Here is a 7,462-nt window from a genome sequence, read left to right on the forward strand (position 1 = left end):
AGGATCGTATAGTCGATGGGGGACCTATTGTCCGGGGACCGCGGTTCACTTTTTTTTTTTTTTTTTTTTTTTTTTTTTAAAGTTCCAAAACCTTTATTAGCATTTGACACAGTCATACATTACGCGCCTACAACCTCACGGGCCGGCTCCAGATGAAATTTCTCATTACGGTTCATCACCCTGTACACAGCCTTGAGGCCGACAACCCGGAGGTCCGGCGGCAAATCCCTGTCATTCCAATATATCAGTAGTGTTATACACTGTACCATGGACCCTGGGCAAGCTGCGGAGCAACTCAACCTTCTGGCGTATCTCCTAGGTGCGCTATCTGTAATTCCTAGGTGCTGACATCCCGGAGCACAACCCCCCAACACACTCCATCAGTAAGACATTCAGTAATGACAATCCTGCAGCCCCCAACTAGGTAAACTCACCAGCTCCAGGGCCACCCTCAACCGATTCCTGGTTCTCTCCCTCCGTGGAGGCGGTATACACCGCCAAATACTCCTTGAACGGGTCCCAAATGTCACTGGCTCTGCTAGTTAATGGTTGCGTCTCAGCGTAGATAGCACTCTGCTCCTGACAGTGTAACAGATCCCCTATCCATTCCTTGAACTTCGGTGCTCTCCCCCTACCCCAGCGACACGCAATTCTCCGCTTCGCTAATAATAGAGCAATGTTCCCCAGTTTGCGCGTCAACTTAGGTATTGATACCGTGTAGCCCAGCAGCATCACCAGCGGATCTAGTTCCACTACATCTCCCAACATGACCCTCAGTGCCGAATGTACCTGTAGCCAGAAATCCGCCACTCTCGGACACAGCCATGCCAAGTGCATGAAGTCAGCCCCTTCCGCCTGACACCTCTCACATCTGTCACTGTCTGATAGACGAAATTTAAACTTCTTAGCTGGCGTATAATACATACGTTGTAAAAACTTGTAATGGATAATACGCAGTCTGCTACTGGAGGAGATCTGGGAGGTGAGCTCGCAACAATACGTCCACTGCTTGTCTGTGATATCTCTGCCTAGCTCAAGTCTCCATTGCTGGAGTGCCCTACATTCCATGTTGCCACTGTGTGCCCGAATACTGCCGTATAATCGGGAGACTAAGTGCCTACCATCCGAAGACGTAAGCAGCATTTGTAAAGGCCGCACTACTTCTGGTTCCCCCGGGAAGCCTGGTAGTATCTTCCGCAGCCCCCGCCGCAGCCGGATATAGTAAAAAACATCCAACGGGGTAGGCTGATAGCCCTCAAATAATTGTTCTTTCGTTTTGAGCTGTCCATTAGCGAAGAGATCACCCCAGTGCCGTATTTTTATTCTGGCACACATCCCCTGAAACCCTCCTTCCTGCAGTAACGACAAGTCCGGGTGATAAACCAGTGGCAGCGTCGGAGCATACATGAAGCTGAGCGCCATGCGACGTAGTATACGCTGCCACGCATCCACCGTGCACGGCACCGTAGTGTATAGTGTATCAAAGGCGCGACTGGAGCCCTGAAGGACCCCCGTCAGTGGCAGAGGCCGTGATAGCCAGTCCTCCACCGCCAGCTGTGGTAGGAATGGCGCAGGTGCAAACCAATGGTATGCAAATTGAGCCTGTGCGCTCAGATAATACGTGAGAAAATCGGGAACATCAAACCCTCCAGATTCGTATGGCCGAGTGATAACCGACCACGCCAATCTTGGCTGCTTACCAGCCCAGAACAGCCGCAGTAATTCTGTACGCAATGCGCGAAAGAAGTACGCCCCCGGATAATACGGGATATTCTGGAAAAAATATAAAAAACGGGGTAATACCACCATCTTGATAAGCGAAGCCCTGCCCGCCATGGAGAGTGGGAGAGACACCCAACGAGTCACATCCTCTGTCAGCCGAGTCATGGCCGTACCATAATTCAACCTCAACGTCTCCTCTCGATCCTTGGAGATCTGGACCCCCAAATATCTAAGATCCGATTCACACCATTCCAGCGGGTAGTCCAGAGGAAAGCGACCCACTGCAGGCGTCAGGGGAAAAAATTGCGACTTCTTCCAGTTTATTTGAATGCCCGACAGACGCCCAAACACTAAAAATTCTCGGAGTAATGGATTAAGGTTAACCTGTGGATCTACCACGTACAACGTTAAGTCATCAGCATAGAGAGAGACATCTATCTGCCGTTGGTAACATTTGAAAGCACTTTGTTTATGCAATTGCCGGATACGGCATGCCAGAGGCTCAATCGCGATAGCGAAGAGCAATGGGGAGAGCGGGCACCCCTGCCTGGTACCTCTAGTGAGCAGAAACGACTCGGACACCTCACCATTGATGATCACTCTCGCTGTCGGAGCCGTATATAGCAATTTGATCCAGGCGATGAATATTTTGGGAAAGCCCATCCTGTACAAGATGGCAAACAAGTAATTCCACTCAACCGAGTCAAATGCCTTGGTGGCATCCAGAAACACCGCCGCCACAGGCAGTTCCGGCGCTATCGTGTTTATCAAGGAGAAGAGCGTACGCAAGTTACAAGCAGTTGAGCGGCCCGGGACAAACCCAGATTGATCTGGGAGTGCAATTTTGGTCATAAGCAGGGAAAGTCTAGTGGCCAATACCTTTGCCAGTATCTTCGCATCACAATTAATTAGGGATAGCGGCCTATATGAGTCACAATCTACCGGGTCTTTGCCGGGTTTTAACAGCGAGGTGATCAGTACCTCCCGCATTGTCCCAGGCAGCACACCTACCTCCAGTGACTCCTCGTACACCTCCCGCAGCACCGGCGCCATGACATCTATATAACTTTTATAGAATTCCGCCGGTAGGCCGTCAATCCCCGCCGCCTTACCATTACTCAGGGACATAATCGCTTCCCGTATTTCATCAAGTTCAAATGGGGCCCCAAGGAATTCCCGATGGTCATCACTTAACCAACATAACGCCACATCATCCAGAAAGTCCCCAAATACAACCTCCCCTCCGCTGCGGGCTTCATATAATTCCTCATAATGCGCAGTAAATTGAGCTAGTATGCCCTTCGTATCTTGCTGTAGGGTCCCACCCTGCCCTCTGATCTCTAAAACGTGCGTGGGTCCCCGGGCATGTCTAGTAATTTCCGCTAAGGCACGCCCTGGTCTTTCTCCTTCACAGTAACGACGGGCCTGCCAATATTTGCCCCTAAATTTGGACTCCCTATCCGCTTCCTGCTCGTACTGAGTAAGCCGTTCTCGGAATTCCTTATGGACCGGACCCATTGGTTCCTGGGCCATCCTGGCTTCCAGCTCCGCTAGTTCAGCCTCTAACTTGGAGAGCGAACCGCGTATTGTTTTCAGGACACCGAAGCTTTTAGAGATGTAGTACCCCCGGACCGTCACCTTAAACGACTCCCAAATGGTCTCGACACTGTCCACTGATCCCTTATTGCGGGGAAAAAACTCCGCTATCTCGTCTCCTAATTCCGCCTGGAACACCGGATCCAATAATGCCGTGGGTTGCATACGCCACCTAGGTGCTGACCCACTGAGCCCCGGGAGCGCCACCTCCACAATTACCGGACAGTGATCTGAGTACGTCCGTGGTAAGTGAGCCACTCGACCTAAATCAACCGCCAAGCCTGTAGACAGAAAGCAGTAATCCAGCCTGGCCCAAGAGTTAGCGTATGTCGTGAAATGTGTTCCTTCCCGGACCCCAGGATGCACAAACCTCCAGCTGTCCACAAGTCCTCCTTCTACAACTATACCTTCCATGACGTCCCTCGCACCCTTATGGTATTGCGGGCTGCCATCCGATCTGTCGAGCCCTGAGGACATGGTGAGATTGAAATCCCCCCCCCATATGACATGCATGGAACCAATGTTCAGTATTTTACCCCAGAGCATGGTAAAGAAGGCAGGCGAATCCACATTCGGCCCGTAGCAGTTCGCAATTGTGACTGTATCCGTACCAAGTCTGCCCCACAACAAAACAAACCTCCCCTCCTTATCCGTAAGATCGCCCAGCAGCACAAACGGCACCGCCTTCTTGATCAGTATCGCCGTACCCCTGGCATATCCTGAATACGAGGAGAAACTCCGGAATGCCGCCCATTTACCTGCAAAAGTGTAAGTGGCCCGGGGACTAAGATGCGTCTCCTGTAGTAATGCAATTTGCACCTTATGTTGTTCCAAATAAGCCACCACCCTTCTACATTTCCTGGCGTCGTTTAACCCCCGAACATTCCAGGAGGCAACAGTGACACGTGACTTACTCATCCTACCCGCCATGCGTCGTCAATTTCCCAAACACCAAGGCAATCCTCAGGATCCTTCCACCAATCGCACCCCGGGTATGTGCCACCCAATATCAGCGCCCTCTCCACCCCCGCAGGTCGAATATTTAAAAGTGACCCGTTCCACAGTGTATTGGAAACTAGCCTATTCACTCCCCTATAAACCACCCCCTCTCTCCTGATCCTACGCGCTCTCACCCGTTTTGGAACTACCAACATACAAACCATCGCAACACCCCTCCTGCCCACCCCCCTCCCACTGAAGCAAACCCCAACCTGCCAGTCCTGTACCCCCCCCTGCCCACCCACAATTGCCCCAAACAGCAAGGCAAGTACATTCCCCAAACTCCCAACATATACTAGGGTATTTCCCGTTAGGAAACAAGTCCAGGTGGCTCCACCAGTCCCCCCCCCAGAAACGCCAGCCCGACCACACAACGTGCAGTCCAGCGCAACGAGACGAGGAGGTGTCCGGCGCTAGTACTTATGTCACCCGGGTCTCACAACAAACTGATCCCTGCCTCCTTTAAAAGTAGCCAGTACTGTGTCCCAACTTGTGTAATCTGTGGCGGAATCTTCTGCATTGTGAGCTCCCCACACCCCCACCAACATCCCTCCGTGCTTGCATCTACATGGCCCAACCATCCCCTATCATATTGTCTCAGAGCCAGCCACCCCAACATCAGTTCACAGGGTACTCCCCCATCCGCACATGTAGTCCAATATGCCATCTATAGGCACCCCACTCACGGTTCGCCGTCCACCAGCTCCTCGCGCACAGGGTTCTCATCGTTCTCAGCTCCATCCTCCGACCTGCGGGAACGCTTGTACTGTTTGATGAAATCCTCCACCATCTGAGGATTTGTGAAAAACTTCTGCCTCCCCTGATACGTGATCCGCAGGCGCGCCGGGTAAAGCAGTGCATAGTCCAGTTGTAAGTCTCGTAGTTTCGCTTTGACTGCCACAAATTTTCGCCGTTCCTCTTGCACCATTGGTGTGAAGTCCGGGTACAGCGTGAAGGAGTTGCCCTCGTAGGATAATGTACGTGTGCCGCGTGCGGCTCTCAAGGCGGCGTCACGGTCGCGATAATTGAGTAGCCTGGCGATGATCGGCCTGGGCGCCGTTCCCGGCTTAGGTCTGGGGCCCAGGGCCCGGTGTGCCCTCTCCACAATAAACTGAGGGGAAAAAATCTCCGAACCGATCGCCGCCACCAGCATCTTCTCCACGTATTCCTCCATTCTGCCCACATTCGTCGATTCAGGAATACCTACAATGCGTACGTTGTTATGCCTACTCCTCGCTTCCAAATCCTCATTCTTAGCAGCAATGAGGCGCAGCAGATTGTCCATCCTGGATAGCTGCGAGGTGTGCCGTGTCACAGTATCTTCAGTGTCCGATATACGCTGTTCCGTCCCCGTGATCCGTTCTTCTTGGGCGTCCAATTTTTGTACCATCGCATCCATTCGGGACGACATTCTGTCAACTTTGTCAGCAATCGTCGCAAACCCTTGACGCATTTCGCGCAAGACATCGTGGAGATTGGGCGTCGCATCTGCTGACCCTCCTGCTGTCGCCGGCGGTTCACGTGTCTCCTCCACTGCCTTGGGCGGCTTCTTGCTAGCCTCAAACGAGAGTTTGGGCTGTTTCGCATCTGTCCTGCCCATGCTGGCCTCCGGACCGTCCTACCTGGCCGTAGCAGCAGATAACCCCCTAGGGCCAGCAGCAGCGTCCACACTCTCTGCGCACTCCCCAGAAGCTGCTGGCTCCCTGCGCTCCGCAATTCCAGGCTGACCTTATATTCAAGCGCCTTATGACAGTCCAGCAGACACCCGCTACACCGTCCTCTTACTCCTATTAATCGTCACGACCATCCGGCATCATACCGGAGCCGCCCGCCACGTGGGGACTGGGCCTCCGTCCAGCGCTACTCCCCCGATCTCCTCTTCAGTCCCTGGCGAAGCAGTCCACACCTCGCAGCTCCTTCTGGGTTCACGGCTGTACTCACGGTTCATCCGGGTCTCCCAGGTCCCGTGTTCCAGCCCAGTGCCTCCTCACTCCTGCACTCGCAAGCCGGTCCGGTTATACACGGTGTCCGGTGGGGGGGTGCCTCCGCTCCAGATCAGTCGATATTCCACAGGCAGAGGGGGGCATGAGGGGGGGGGGGCAGGGGGGCCACCACCTCTCACCCCGGTGGAGCCCCGATGTCACTTGGCTCCCTCGCAGCGCTTCGCCTCCAATCCCCAGCCGGGGACACCGATATCAGCGCTCGTCTAACCTTCAGAGGGGGGGGGGGGGAGTGCACCCCCAGCGACGACTTCAGATGAGAAGTCTACTTTGCTCCGCTGCCTTTGCTTCGTTTCCGCGTCCCTCAGTTGGCCAGGCCCGGTCACAGCTTCCACGGCCTGCAGCCGTTAATGCAGCCGCGACGTTGCCTACCAGCGCGATCCGGCAGGGTGTCCCAGCTCTGTCACGCCGTCCGCGCGCCTCTGCGAACGGCGCGTGGTTCTCCGGCGCCTGCTGCCCGTTTACCGCCAGACTTGGCCAGCATGCACTGGACACCTCGCTGCTGCCCCTCGCTGAGTTGCAGCCCCCGGGTGAGGCTATCAAGGATAAATAGGCGGATAAGAAGCGCCGTCCAGCGGGAGCCCTACTCGGCAGCCGCCATTCACCGGTGCGCCACCTAGCGTTCCCCCCGGGACCGCGGTTCACTCCTCGCCCATCCCTTGAGTGCGGCCCTGATTAAAAAAGATTTGGTGGGGTCGCTCTGTCCTCTCAACCTGGCATGGTGACTGATGGCAGACAAAGTCCAAATCCAAGGGTGGGATTTGCCACCATCCTTGGCCCACAGGATAAACTTTTGTACTCTGAGTTCCAAAGGTGACCCCTCATCCTCCCAGGCTCCCATTGTTGCACAGAATCTGCCCACACAAGCCCTATATCGCTTCACAGTCCTTGGCGCCAGAGACAGCTCACCCAGGCCCCTCAGCCACTGCTCCACTTCAGAAGAAACCAAAGGAGCTGTGGGAAAGGGGTCATCTCCTCTCTCGCTCTCAGCCACGCCTCCCGGAACCGGCACCACTGAAAACGAGAGCGTCAGCAGCCACATTCTGCATCCCTTGAATATGGCGAGCCCTGCAGTCCACATTATTTCTCAGGCATGCCCTCGCCAGCTCCCTCAACAGGCACAGTACCAGTGGGCAGCTCGTTGA

The sequence above is a fragment of the Triturus cristatus genome, chromosome 7, assembly GCF_964204655.1.
Source record: "Triturus cristatus chromosome 7, aTriCri1.1, whole genome shotgun sequence".
Classification (NCBI taxonomy): domain Eukaryota; kingdom Metazoa; phylum Chordata; class Amphibia; order Caudata; family Salamandridae; genus Triturus; species Triturus cristatus.